This window comes from Benincasa hispida, chromosome 3, assembly GCF_027475165.1.
Source record: "Benincasa hispida cultivar pf3 chromosome 3, pf3_genome.v1.1, whole genome shotgun sequence".
Taxonomy (NCBI): Eukaryota; Viridiplantae; Streptophyta; class Magnoliopsida; order Cucurbitales; family Cucurbitaceae; genus Benincasa; species Benincasa hispida.
This window is the reverse complement of record NC_143480.1, coordinates 65,171,029-65,187,643: the sequence shown is the minus strand read 5'-3', so window position 1 is coordinate 65,187,643 and position 16,615 is coordinate 65,171,029.

Sequence of the window (16,615 nt, the reverse complement as noted above, 5' to 3'; positions counted from 1 at the left end):
CTCAAAACTAGGCACAGCACGGGCTATGCTATGAGCGACGCTATTCCCTTACCATTAAAAAATTATTCGGGTTCGATAATTATTTAATTTTTGTTTTTATTTTTAAAATTTAAGTCTATGAATACTATTTTCACTTCAAATTTTTTTATTTATTATATACTTTTTATTAATGTTTAAAAAACTAAGTCAAATTTTGAAAACTAAAAAAAATAGTTTTTGTTTTTAGAATTTGCAAGAATTTAACCATTATAATTAAGAAAAATGCAAATCATGATAAGAAATGTGGATGATATAGACTTCATTTTCAAAAACAATAATAGCAAAATAAAATAGTTATCAAACGAGACTCAATTCCACCTCGGCAATAGAGTTTTTCAACTCTGTGAGTCCTCGTGGTTACCAAAGGAGTCACGGCCAGCCATCTTCTCATTAGATGAAACTCGTCAAATCACAAAAGAGCTCGTTGACACTATCACAAGTCAATGTTGTGGGTTGTGACAACATGCTTGACCATCATTAGAAAATTGTTTATTGCGGTTAGACTTTACTAAAGATGAAATATAATGGTTAATGTTGAGATTATACGTTGGAGTTTAAAGAATCTCACATCTTATAAAATAGATGAGTTATTCCTCTCATTGTCAATTGATTTTGAGATTGAACTCCATATTATTTAATATGGTATTTGAGCCCATAAAACTCTAACAGTATTCCGTCTAATAAAAATGAAATTAGAATTCCATAAAAAATGGTGAACCCAAAATATGCATCATCTTAAAGAGGTAGATTGAGAATCTCACTTTGAAAATAAATCCAGGAATTTTACCTATAAACATGTGTATGTTACTTTGTTCAAAATTTATCGAATCTTTTGAAAAGTTGGGCTAAATTTTGTGTTTACTCGTCAATTTCGATGAGTAATATGATTTTTATTTTCCAAAGAATATTTCATTACATTAGTGTCGACGTAGACTATCGAATATTCAACCTCAAGCAAACAAAATTTACTAATGTGTCTTAATCTTTGAAATGAGCTCATACCGACAAATATATTGTATTTATCTTATAAGAAATAATATAAATCAAGAATACCATCATATATTACATTATTGTACTAATGCATATAGTGGACAAAATTCTATATTAAGAAACGAGAAAATATCAATTTACATCCCTAAATTTTAAGTGTATCAATTTAAATTTTAAATTAATAATTATACCAATTTGTATCTTTCATCACGTTTTGTTTGAAAAAACCACATGTAAAACTTATAATTGTATATATCAATTCAATCCTTTAAACTTTCATAAATGAATCAATTTAGATTATAAGCATAATTTATTTTGAGAGTCGTTTATGCATTTACTCTATGAAGAAGTTGAATCCCAATGTGGAAGCGATTTATCATTTTGTCCCAGTTTTGTTGCCGAAAAAATTACAAAATAGAAACATAAAAATTAGGCTAAACATGTTTTATATAGTAATTAGTTAGGGAAGATGAATTACAACCTTTGTAGAACTAATTCTCAAAGACCTTTTTCCAATCGTCTAGATCCACTATACGATCAAATCACGAACAAGACATGACTACCAATCTTTTCTGCTATTCTCATTGGAACAAGAAAGTTTGTGGGAGTTTTAGTATTCTTGGAGAAGGGGAAGGAAAAACTGGAGAACCTTTTTTTTATTTTTTATTTTTTATTTTTATTCACGCGAGAGCAAGAGAGAGCTATTCTATATCTATTAGTCTTCTAGGATTCAGAATAAAATGTGACTCCCCTCACCCCACTAACCATTACTTGCAATGCAGGGGAGTTGAGTGATGAATATATTTAATTTGGAATTCAAATTAAATATAAAATATTTAATTAATTTAATATTTGAATCATATTTAAATATCCTTCTCTCCCATAACATATAGTTTAATATGAATCTTATTCACATTAAAATTACTATATAAGTTTAATATGAACTAATTCATATTATTTAATATATGAATCTCAAATATTACTCTCTCATATTATATAGTTTAAAATTTGAATCTAATTTAAATAAATTAATATTATAATATTTATGTATACATTATATTAAATTGTATCATATACAAAAAATTTCCTTAAACAATAATTTGAACACTTCAAATTTACAACACCTAAATCCTTTTTAAATCATGTTATGAGCTAGCAAAGGAATCTTATGGACCTCTAGTTGTAAACTTTAATAATACTAGATTAATTAATTAAACTCTTTAACTAAATTAATCAACATTTATTAACTACAGGGCTCTCCATCATAGACACATAGCTGCACTTTTATGAACTGTAGAATATTTATAATGTCCATTGATTTCTAACCATTTCCTGTAAGTAATTTCTTTACAGGTTGTTCGTAACTACAACTGGGTCAAATTACTATTTTACCCTTGTAGTTATTTTTTGCTCCTTACATACTACTGATCCTCTAATGTATAATCTGTTGATGGTCCAACCATAAACAAAATCCCTCACAGGCCAATGAGAGGGTGAGATCTCATTGTTCAAATTTCGGAGTCAGCTCTTATGGAACAATGTATCTACTTACCGTAAATGAGGAAATGAGTGAATTTCGTCTTGTGTCTCTATGTTTCCAACTCCTCACTTGGTATTGTCTACAAGATGGTAGGCTTATTGAGTTGGCAACTAAGGCCACTCTCACCCATACAAATCAAAGGATAACCCTCATGAGCAGGAATTCATAATTCACTCAGGATTTAGATTGAGTTCGATGTTAATCATTTGAAATATTAATCTCTTTAGTTAACAATGTTACAACAAGAGACTATATATATCGTGGTTTGGTCTTATATTATCATTGCATAGGATATCTTCACTGACATGTCTCCACATGTACGATTTGAATCAAGTCGTTTGTAAAAATTACAAAATGGGTCATATCCATACTGTTACCAAGATAAGACACCCCAACCTTATCTATATACTATAGACCTTTTAGATTATACTTGAACATGATTTATATGTCAGTCACATACTGTTCAAATTACATGAAAATAACCTCGGATCTTAGTTTATTGAATTTGAGTTATACAATTAAATAAATAAATATTATTTATTAAAGATAAATAACATTTTATTTATATAGAAAAATTGTTTACAAATTTACAAACCACGGGTCTAGCCATAAATCCCATACAACTGTATGAACAGGTTTCCATATTACCTCCATTTATGTTTTTTTTTCTCAAACTCATTTTTCAATGAGTCATTTTGAGTGGTCGTAGAACAGTATATATTTTGCTAAAATGACTTTTTATTTTCAAAATTAAATATTTGAAAAGTCATTTGAAACACACTCTTAAAGTGAGCACCAAAGAAAACTTGATGATAGCTATTTGAAACCTATAGACTTAATGGAAGCTAAACTCAAAATTGAATGGTAAAAGTTTAATACTTTGAAACTCTTAAGGACCTAATAAAACGAAATTCAAAATTACTGATAAAAAATAATATTTTAAAACCTAGCAATCAAATTGAAATTAAACTCAAAATTTAGGGAACTAAATGATATTTTTCCTCCTAATTTGTTTCCATTAAGCATGTGGACATTCCCATCAACATTTGTTTGCATATCCAAAGATTCAATATTGATATCAAGATTTATCCATTTCTAAGCTTTTACTTCAACACTCGTAAGATAAGAATCTCAAAGTGAGTACAACTCAATGATAATTGATATGCACTTCTTTCCTTGAAATCGATTAGAGTTTTAAACCTCCAACCAACTTATTGTAACAAAAAAAAAAATTACAAAAGAGTCATCAAATTGTTAACCTTTAAAATAATAATAAGTACCTCAATGTACTAAGTTATGTAATGTGCTCTAATTGAACTTTTAGTTGTTATAGATTTCACCATTGCATCATTAGGTGGATATAAGAATATATTTAGCTCTAAACTCTTAAGCAAGGTGTGTATTAAATCCTAGCACATACCCTACCCTATGTTATTACTATCACTACAATAAAAAGTCTAAATTGTAGTCCAATTAGTGAAACTCCAAACTACTTCGTATTTTTTCAACAAAAAATAATGAAAATTTTTTCCTTCTCTTCTCTATTTTTTCTATTTTGCTACTGTTCATGTGTCAAGGAAAGTCTAATTATTGTAATCACTACGAGAAAATTAAGCTATTTCGATAATCTTTTATTGGAGACTATAAAAAGCATTTGAGAAAGATATACATTTATTGAAGGTATTGGAAAAACCTTTGAGAAATATGTACTTTTTATTGAAGGTTAATCAAAATACCTTTGAGAAATATAATAATGTTATCATTTATCAAAGGAGTTCAGAAAACATTTGAAAAAATTTATTCTTAATAAAATTATTAAGGATGGGATTTATTTTAATAAAAAATATATATTAACATTTATCAAAGATCGTTAAAATACCTTTGGAAATACTTATTTTTATCAAAGGTCAGTAGAAGCCTTTGAGAAAAATATGAATTTGTAATAACGATCGTGAAGATGCGCGCGACGTTAAACATTGAGGAGTGACGCGCTAGACGATCGGGCTATACGATAGGCAAAGTACTGCACGATCAGTAAAAGAGTTAGACGATAAGTGTAAAAGCTGGATGATAGCCATGCTGCGCTAAATGATGAGCAGATGCGCTACACGATAGGCAGAATACTAAGCGATGAGCGTTGGGCAATAGACGTAGGCGCTGGGTGATGACGTTAAGTGATAGGTGGATGCGTTAGACGATCGTGAAGATGCGTGCGACGTTAAACGATGAGGAGTGATGCGCTAGACGATCGGGCTATACAATAGGCAAAGTACTAGACGATCATTGAAAGCGCTAGACGATAAGCGTAGAAGCTGGAAGATAGCGCTAGACGATAGCCATGCTGTGTTAAATGATGAGCAGACGTGCTACACGATAGGCGGAATACAAAGTGATGGGCGTTGGGCGATAGACGGAGGCGTTGGACGATGATGTTAAGCGATAGGCGGATGCATTAGACGATAAGCCGTCAACACTAAACGATAGAGGTAAACAATGGGCGCGGTAGCTAAACGATAAGTTATGCGCAAGTGATATTTATTTATTTTTATTTTGAAAGAATAGTCAAATTGATTATATTTTTGGGAATTATAACAAAATATGCATGTGTAATAATTTAGAAAAGAAAACAAAAAAAAAACCTATAGGGTTTTTATTTCGTGGTTCTTCTTCATCTTGCTTGTCGCCATTCAGATCCGTATTTCATCTTGCTGTTTTGATTTCGTGGTTCTTCTTCATCTTGTGTTTACAGTTCTACTTCATTGTTTTTGTTTATTTTGTTTCGTTCATCTTCACGCTATTTTGATTTCGTTTTGTTCATCTTGTTGTTTTGATTTCGTGGTTCTTCTTCATCTTGTGTTTACAGTTTTGCTTCATTGTTTTTACTTATTTCGTTTCGTTCATCTTTGCGCTATCTTGATTTCGTTTTCGTTTCGTTTCGTTTATCTTGCTGTTTTGATTTCTGGTTCTTCTTCATCTTGTGTTTACAGTTATGCTTCATTGTTTTTTCTTATTTCATTTCGTTCATCTTCGTACTGTTTTGATTTCGTTTTCTTTTCGTTTCCTTCATCTTGCTGTTTTGATTTCGTGGTTCTTCTTCATCTTCGCGCTGTTCATTTCGCTGCTAAGCTTCATTTCGTTTTCTCTGTTCCAGCTCTGCCGAGCCATTCCATCACTTCCAGGTTCAAGCTCCGATCTTCACTCTTAGGTTCGCAGCAGCTTTGTTGAGCCATTCCATCACTTTTAGGTTCGCAAGCAGCTCCTACATTATCAACCATTCTTAGTTTTATTCATGTCACATAAAATCTGTCTAAATTGCATTTAGTTTATGAAAGGTTTATATTCTCAAATACAAATGTTTACCAGAATATTCTTTTGTGATATTTCCTCTGTGAACTGTAGTGGAGATTTTTATTTCAGTAGACGTAATGTTGGACGCATGCATTTGTAAGGTTGTAAGGTGAGAAGGCAACCATAAGATGAGAAGGCAACCATGCGTTTGTAAGGTTGGACTCATGATTGGTCGAAGTATTGGCAAGAGGCGTTGCCAAGAGTTGCTCATGCGTTGGGTATGCGTGAGCAAGAGCAGAGAAAGCGAAATGTTGAGCGCAAGGCGCTGAGCAGACGATCGTATAACAAATGAGCAGAGCTACACGATGAGGTAGACGATCGTCTAGTAAGTGAGCGGCGCTACACGATGAGGTAGGCGATCGTGTTGGTGGGCGCTGGAAATATAAGTTTACTTCCATTCATGTCATTGTCTATTTTTTCTATTCTATTCTTATACTTTGTAATTCATGGTACTACATGTAGATGAATTAGTAAAAACAACCTTCTGAGATTTGTCAATAAATGTGCTAAAAGGTTTTGTAAGAGAATTTTCGAAGGATATACAATTGTTGATAAATAAGTTTTTATGAAGGTTTTAAAAATTTTGAAAATAACATGATAAGTCTTTAAAAATAATGAAAACCTTCGAAAAAGACTACTTGATAATAGATAATTATTGATAAATAATTTGACAATTATCAAAGATATATAACATTTGAAAAATAATAATTTTCGAAAGTTAATCAACTTTTGAAAAATAATACTTTTCGAAGGTTAGTAAACCTTTGAAAAAGTTTTTTTCGACGGGATCTATTTCGACACTTTTCAAAGGTTGAGATAACCTTTGAAAAAAATGTATCGAAGGTCTATTAAATATTTTTTTCAATGGTTTTGACATTCGAAAAAGGTCAATTTTCTTGTAGTGAATGTTTTACATCTCCAAAGTATAAAATGCTTGAAAAGGAGGGAAAAAAACAGAGGACAAGTTACACTTTAGTCTTAAAGGTTTAAACTTGATTTCTATCCTTAAGTTTAGTTTACTTTGTGTGTATATATATTTATACCAATTTATATTTGTAAACTTTGAGGTTCTATCAATTAAATTAGGCCAAATTATATAAAAAAAAAATGCCTCTAAGCTTTACACTTTGTATCAAGAATACCTTTGAACTTTCAAAGGCTTTAAAAATGCCCTTAAACTTCAAAAAATATTTTAAAAATACCTTTTTCGTTGGTTTTAGATGAAAACCGTTAAAATTTTGTTTAAAAAATACCCATGAATATTCAAAAGTTTTAGAAATACCCTTAAACTTAACAAAAAAAAAAAAAGTTAAAAAATACTATCATTTTTCTTTTATTTTTTCAAATTTTACGCCAATTTTCCCATCAACCAAAATAAAAACCGAAACTGTAAGTTAAAACATAAAATTCCCAAAAATTTCAAAAAAATCCAAAATCAAAATCTCTACTTAACTATTAATTTACAACTTTGTTAAAGAAACATTTAAGTCCTAAAATCGCTTGGTGCTTCTATTGTTCTTTTTATTCTGAGTATAGTTCATATACCTTATTTAAAGTGTGCAATTTTATTTATTATTATTTTGTTGAGTTAAACAAATGTAAACATTTAACAAAAATGGAGAGTAAGAGGGTGTTCGCACAAGATTTCAAGAGAAATTTATTTCGTGGAACTTGAACTTTGTATTTGTATTAATTTTGTGGAAAGTGAGTACAATCTCTAATACATAGTATTTTGATGCTTTCAAAATAAATTATAATCTTTAAGTTGGTTGATCTTCTTGAACGATCGGCCTTTGGGCTTGTTGATTTTCTTGAGTGATCGGCCTTTGGGCTTGTTGATCTTCTTGGATGATCAACTTTTAGGCTCAATGATCTTCTTGGACGATCGACCCTTAGGCTTGTTGATCTTCTTGGACGATCAGTGTTCACACGAGGCTTATGAAAAAACTTGTTTATGGAGTTGAACTTGAGTTAGTGTTGATGTTGAGATTGGTTTGATGCGATATGGTTTGATCTCTAGTACTTGATCCTCTGATTCTCTCTTGGTTGGGTGGATGTGTTTGACTTGAAGAAAAAAAGCACCGAACGTTCATCTCTTCTACATTCTCTCTAGGCTCTCTGAATGTAGAAAATGCTGACCCCAACAAATGAAGAGAACTTCTCTATTTATAGGGTTCTCAGGTGGGCTTCATGGGCTTGGGCTTGGGCTTGGTTGACCCATGTGCCTGACTCTTAGGCCCAATTAGTTGGATTTGGATTTGATTTGACATTTGAGTCAAATTCAACATAGGGTTTAGAGACTTTAACCCAAAGAATATTAATATTAAATTGGACCAAGTTAATTTTATCCAATTCAACGGTCATGATGAAACAACGTGACACCATCGAAATTTGTCTTTAACTTCACTTTGGGGCACATGTCAACTCCTAATTGGTCACAAATTTGATGATTTTGGAATTCCGTCATTAATTTAGCAAATTACATGGCAGTCCATGGTTGGTCTGAAATTTCTCTTCCAATAGAGGGTATTGAAGAAGAGAGAGGAGAAAAAAGAAAAAAAATAGAGAAGTAAAACAATATTAATGATTTCTATTCATATAAGTATTTTTAACATTTTTTTAAAAAAATTAAGGATATTTTTAACACTTTTGAAAGTTCAGTGGTACTTTTAACACAAAATACTAACAGTAGGGGTATCTTTCAACACATTTTGAAAGTTTATGGGTATTTTTGAAACTTTTGAAAGTTCAATGGTATTTTTGAAACTTTGAAAGTTTACGGACATTTTTGACACAGAGTCCAAAGTTTTAGGATATTTTGTATACTTTAGCCTTAAAACTATGAACTAATAATTATATCAAATTTAAATATTAAACTTTCATGAGTATCCATTTACATACCCTCCTTTAGATCTCATAAAAAAAATAGTGTGTGAGGCTTAATAAACGTTTCAATTAAACTCATAGTCATAAGTTAATCAATTTATACACTTAATTAAGATTGCCTTTGAAAATCATGAATGCATATATTCTTACATGTGTATAAACTTCAAATATCGGATTAACAAAATGGATGATTAGAATTGATGCATAGACAATTTTCAAAGAAACTTTTAACTGACATACCAAATTTATTTACTTCTGAATGTTTACGGGAATACTTGATAAAATTATAAGTCTCATACAATGTTTATCAAAATGGAATGTAATAAAATGTATAAATTGATACAGTAACAAAGATTCAAAATTTAAATTAATACAATTATTAATATAATTAAAGGTTTTAATGGATATAATTCTCCTAAAATTTAGAATATAAATTGATATTTTCAAAAAAGAGTTGGTATGATTAGAAATGTTATTTTTTGAGTTCAATCACAATTGAAAAAGAGAGATTCAAACTTATAACGTCTTTTTTTCTATTTCTAAACCGAGTTTACTTGATGCTAAGGTTGGAACATATAGAATTGATTAGTTTTATATTATGTTTCTATGCCAATTTTTTCCAACGATTGGCGATTGATTCAATTTGAAACAAGTTTGTCTTATTTCTTGTCAATTGTTTGGTCTTATGCCCACTTTATATCGGAAGCAGAATGAGAATATTGGTCCTAGCGAACTCTTCTTCCTAAGTAAAAAAGAAAGAAAAATATATAGTCTGTTACGAAATCGACGAGTAAAGAATACAAAAAAACGTAAAAGAAGATCGAATTGTTACGGAATGAGAATGTTGGTCCTAGGGAACTCTTCTTCTTAATTAAAGTGTCTCTACCTCTTCTAAATGCCTGTAGATTCAAATTTTGATGCTCTTGTATATTCTCACCCAGGTACTTGCCCAAATACAAGAACTATTTTGTTTAAAAGAAATTAGTATAACATCATTTCAATTCTACTATCCTTAACCTAACTAAATAATAGTTTGAGGTTTTAACAATCCAAAAGTTAAAAGGTAATCAATTAGTTTTCTTCCATTCTGTTTTTAGTTCAACAAATGTGAGGTAAAAGATCAAACGTTCATGCTTATATTTGTAATGTTAGATTCTTTTAATAATAATAATAAGATTAAAAATCACTTTAGGCCGTTTGAACTTTAGCTTGTAACGATTCTATAAATTTATTTTAAATTTGTAACAATTAGTTCATGAACTTTCATATTTGTCATTTTAATTCATGTACTACAATTTGTAAGTATTTCTTATTTGCCAAAGATATTATTAAGACTTAACTAAATTTCTTACATATGTAGTTTGATAAAGTGATTAAATGTTTAGTTTGTTTTTAAATTATAAAAGCGAAGTCTTTACCTAATTGAAATTAACAATTAAATTTGATGATATTTATAATGAAGACTAAATTGTTACAAATTGGAAAACGTAGTTAAATTGTTACAAATTTAAAAAGTATAAGAACGAAATTTATGACAAATTTAAAAGTATACAAACTAGTATTACATGCTAAATTTTAAAGACATTTAAAAAAATAAAAATTTAAAAAAATTAGGACTAATTTCAATAAATTTATTTAAAAAATACTTTCAGAAAAAGAAAAAGTGCAATTTGTGAATTTAAGGAGCACAACGGTTCACAATGAGAACGCGGATATAGAGAAAATATAATATCATATATAAATAAATAAATAAAACAAAATATGAAATAAGAAATTTCTCTAAAATCTCCACTTTTTCCAATTTTCATGGATTTTTGCGCAATGTGTGTGCGTCTTCTAAAACCCATCAAATGCCACTATTTATAGATACTTTGGTAAGTAGGAGGTGGATTATATGAACACTAATAATGTGCAATGTTAAGACACATGGACACGTTAAGAAAAGGGGACATGACACATGATCAATGGACACTAAGCATAAGTATCTAATGGACATCTATTATCATATAATATTTATAATACTCTCTCTTAGATGTCTATTATATATATGAAATGTGCCTCTTAAAATCTTACTAGGAAAAAACCCAATGGGAAAAAAATCCTAGTGAAAGAAAAAAGTACATATTTCATATAATTTATACTCCTAAAAATTATATTTACTCTCCATCATGGAAACATCACTTGAGATATCTGAGTCGTTGTATTCCAATGTTGTGCACCAATTTTTCAAAGGTTGTGGTAGGTAATACCTTTGTAAATAAGTCTGGCAGGTTATCTTTTGAACAAATTTGTTGTATGGTGATGTTATTATTTTCTTTAAGATCATGAGCGTAGAAAAGCTTTGGTGAAATATGTTTAGTTCTATCTTTTTTAATATATCCTCATTTGATTTAGGATATGCATGTTGTATTGTTTTTGTATAATATCATTGGAAGATTTTTACTAGAAGACAAACCACATGTTTCACGAATGTGCTGAGTCATTGATCTTAGCCATACACATTCTCGACTAGCCTCGTGAATTTCAAGAATTTCAGTATGATTTGAGGAAGTAGCCGTTGTGGTCTGTTTCACTATTTGCCACGATACAGTAGTTCTCCACATGTGAATAGATAACTTGTTTGAAATCTAATTTTATGTGGATCAGACAAATATCCAAAATCTGCATAACCAACTAGATCAAAATTTGATTTATTTGAATAAAACAAACACATATCAATAGTTCCTCGGAGATACGGAGTATATGCTTAATTCCTTTCCAATGTCTTTTTGTTAGAGAAGAACTATATCTTGCTAATAAATGTATTGAAAATGTAATGTCTGATCTTGTATTATTAGCAAGAAACATAAATACACCAATTGCACTAAGATATGGTACTTTAGAACCAAGAAATTCTTTATTATCATCTTGGGGTCGAAATAAATCTTTATTCACATCTAGTGAATGAACTTCCATTGGAATGTTCAATGAATGTGCTTTGTCCAAATAAAATCTTTTAAAAATTTTCCTAAGTTGATTAATGAACAAATATCTTATCTGCTAAATGCTCAATTTGCAAACCAAGGCAAAAAAAAAAAAAAAAAAAAAAATCCAGATCTTTCATCTCAAATTCTTTCTTAAGATATTCTATTGTCTTTGAAAACACTTTAGAGTCCTAATTATATTTAAGTCATCAACATGTACAACTATAACAACAAAAACTAACTATGATTTATTTACAAAAAAACATATGGACATATTGGATTGTTTTGATATCCTTCTTTTAACAAATATCCATTCAGGTGATTATACCACATTCATCCTGATTGTTTCAATCCATATAGTGATCTTTGTAACTTTATTGAATACAATTCCCAGGAATTTGATTTATATGTTTCAGGTTGAAGGGATCGAATCCCGAGTGGAAGTGTGTGGACGTCTTGCATTTCGTTCTTTCAATTTAGGGGATAAACATTCAATAAACCAACATACTATTTGAAGAGTAGAAAGGGAAAGAAGAATATCACATACCTTCATCGATTCCCAAACTCTTCACGATTTTTTCGCCGTCTTCTCTGAAATGATTCTCCAACGAATAATAGACACCACCGTAAGTGAGACATCGCTATTCTCTAGTAACCAAGGGGAGAAGAGAATAGGGGTAAACATTCAATAAACCAACATACTATTTGAAGAGTAGAAAGGGGAAGAAGAATATCACATACCTTCATTGATTCCCAAACTCTTCAAGATTTTCTCGCCATCTTCTCCGAAACGATTCTCCAACAAACAATAGACACCACCGTAAGTGAGACATCGTTATTCTCTAGGAACCAAGAGGAGAAGAATGGTCTCTCACACCTTGGTTGAGGAAGAAGAATAGAGAATATAGGGAAGAGAAATTTTGAGAGGAAAATGATTTGGAGACTAGTGTTTCATCAAATGAAATCACCTTCTTTTCCCTAATTTGGGCAAAATAATGAATTTATATGGAGACTTTCTCCATAGCTTTTCAAAATTACCCATAGGACTAATTTAACTAAATAACCATTATTTAACTAATTAGCACATTAAATAATCATATTAAATCTAATTTAATATATATTTAAATAATTAATAAATATCATATGTTTATTTACCTCAATCTCTCAAAAGTAATTAATTAATTCTTTATGAATCAAATTCATATGAATTTAATACTTGAATCCTATTCAAATATTTCTCTCTTAATTATAGATCATATCTATAATTAACCATATCATTTTAATCTCTTTGATATGTTATTCCATCAATTGATTTGAACAATTCAAATCATTCATCTTTTCCTTTAGTGAGCTAACAATGGGACCTTATGGACTTATAAATTAGAAGGTCCAATGATATGAGATTAATTGATTAAACTCCTTTAATCCAATTAATCAATATTCATTAACTACTGACCACTCCACTAAAGATTTATAGCTACACTCTTCGTAGTGTAGATATATTTCTGTGTCCACAGATATAACCAATCAACAGCGAGTCAACCCTTCACAAATCGCTCATAACTACAGTTGGGTTAAATGACCGTTTTCCCTGTAGTTACATCTAACTTCTTAAGTACCACTAATCCCTCTAATGAACAAACAATTTATAGTTCAACTATAAACTAACACTTTTTGGGCTAGTGAAAGGTTGAGGCCTTAATGTTCAAGATTCAGAATCAACTATTAAATGAGAAATTTATCTACTTCCCCTAAAAAAGGGAATGAGTGAATTCCATCTTATGTAGCTATGTTCCCAGCTCCCTGCTCGGACAAATTCCCAAAATGGTAGAGTCAACTAATCTGGCCACTCTCACCCATACAAATCAAAGGATTGCCCTCATAGACCGGAGTTCACAACTCACTTAAGATTAAGGTCAAATCATTTATGGTCATCCTAGTGAAATGTAAGTCTCTTCTATCAACGGTGTTATATAGAGAGTTTATTCATTTTGTGGTTCAGTCTTATACAAACTTTTTGTACCCCTGCTCACATGTCTCTACATGAATGATTAGGATGAGATCATTTGTAGCACTTTACAACAACAATTGTAACATCTACAAAGTGGGTCGTATTCGTAGTGTCACAAGGATAAGGTACCCAACCTTATCCATATACTACAAACCATTTAGGTTATAACTTAAACATGATTCACTTGTATGTCTCCACATACATATTTAAGTTTTATTAGATAACCTTGGATCTTAGTTTATTGGATTGAATTAATTCAATCTAAACGTTAATAAAATACCTCTTATTTTATTAGATATGTAATTTGTCTTTACAAACGACAAGATACATGAGACTTAGGACATAAACTCCAACAATCTCCCACTTGTTCTAAAACAAGTCGAATGGACAATATCAAATATAATATAACGAATGGAGTATATATAGTATCAAATACCATGAGTGGGATGTATAGTACAAATACAATATAATAAACTAATGCATAAAATATACCCAACAAAATCTCCCACTTGTCCTAGATTAGGTGACTCATATCTCATAGACCCAGACTCTCTAGGTGAACCTTAAACACTTTAGCCATGAGAGCATTTGTAAATGGATCAGTAACGTTGTGCTCCGAGACAATCTGTGTGACAGTCACATTTTCCCGTTGCACAATCTCCCTAATGAGATGATACTTGTGCTCAATATGTTTTCCTAGTTTATGACTACGAGGCTCCTTGTGAAGGAATTGTGAGGTCCACTACAGAAGTGAGATCAGTCCCAATTCCCAATTTTCACAAAATTAAAATTACAGAGAACAAAATATGCATTATACAGAATTTACAATATGCTTTTAGAGAAGGAATAATTAGGATTAGAAATAATTACTTACCCTTGAAGCCAAAAGTCTTCATGAAACTCCTTCTCGATTCGGTCACGAACTCACCAAAACTCTTCGAACAAGAATTATAGTAATCCTAAAGATTTAGACACCACCAAAAGAGAGTCTCTTGTATTCTCTGTAGGGTATGAGAATTCTCAAGAATGTGTAGGCTCTTATATTTTTTTAGGAAGAGGGAGGAAGAATTTGAGAGGAGATTTTGCAGGGAAGATTTCTGTAGGAAAACTCAGAAAAAACATATATAGAGAACGATTCTGTGAAATCTCCTGTGAAGAAGAATAAATAGTTGAATATGATTCAAATATTAATTATGTGAATAGGATTCATATAATTAAATTTAATATAAATTTGATTTATATTAAATATCATGAATGATTGAGAGAATTAAACTGTGTGTGTGAACCTATAGTATTATATGAATCCTATTCACATAATTAATATTTGAATCATATTCAACTATTTATTTCCTCTTAAATAAACTTTATATTATAATGTATCAAATACATTATATTAATTATATCACATAATTTAAATTAATTATATCATACATAATTAATTTGATTCACTTGTATGACAACCACATACTATTCAAGTTACATGAAAATAACCTTGGATTTTAGTTTATTGGATTTGAGATATGCAAATAAATAAATATTTATTACTTTTTTAAAGATAAATAACATTTTATTTATATATAAAATTTGTTTACAAATTTATAGACTGCGAATTTAGGACATAAAACTAGTGGGATGTGCAAAACATGATAGTAAAATACAATAAACTAGAGCATACACTATACCTTATACATCTCTTACTTGCCCTAGATAAGGTAACACATGTCCTGTAGACCCAGACCCTCTAAATGACCCTCAAACACTTTAGCCATTTAGAGTATTTGTAAATGAATCAACAATGTTATGCTCCAAAGCTATCTTCATGACAATCACGTCTCCTCGTTGCATAATCTCTCATATAAGGTGATACTTCCTTTCTATGTGCTTTTCGCGCTTATGGCTACAAGATTCTTTTGAATTTTTCACAGCACCACAATTATCAAAATAAATAATGATGTGCAAGGACTTATTTGGAGCAACTTTCAAATCAGTCAAGAACTAGCCATATAGCATCTTTAGCAGCTTCACAAGCAACTTATACTCTGCCTCTATGGTGGAGTCATCTATGCATCATTGTTTGATGCTTTGCTAAACTATAGCTCCTCCATTAAGAGAAAACACTGATCCTGATGTAGATTAACTAGAATCCTTATCAGTCAGAAAATTAGAGTCAGTATATCTTGTAAGGATCAAATCCTTAGGACCATACACAAACATACAGTTCTTCGTTCTCCTAAGATACTTAAGATTTGTTTTAATCATCATCCATTGATTAAATCTGGGATTAGATTGATATCTACTTACAATCCTACTGCATGGAAAATGTTAGACCTTATACACAGCATGACATACATGAGGCTACCCACAACTGATGCATAGGTAATACGTCTCATTTTCTCAATCTCTTAAGGAGTCTTCGGACACTGCTCCTTAGACAACGCAATTCCATGCCTGAAAGGTAAGTTGTCGTTCTTGGAATTTTAGTCTAGTTCTCGACAAGCATTTTGTCAATATAAGGCACTTGAGTCAAGGCTAGCATTCTATTCTTGTGAATTCGAATAATTCGAATTCAAAGAACAATTGGTATTTATGTCGTAAACCCATAGTTCGTAAATTTGTAAACAAATTTTCTATATAAATAAAATATTATTTATCTTTAATTAATAATTGTTATTTATTTAATCTCATAACTCAAATCTAATAAACTAAGAACTGAGGTTATTTTCATATAACTTGAACAGTATTTGGCTGAGATGCAAGTGAATCATGTTCAAGTAATAACCTAAAAGAATAAGGTTGGTGCCTTATCATGGTAACACTACGGATACAATCCATTTTATA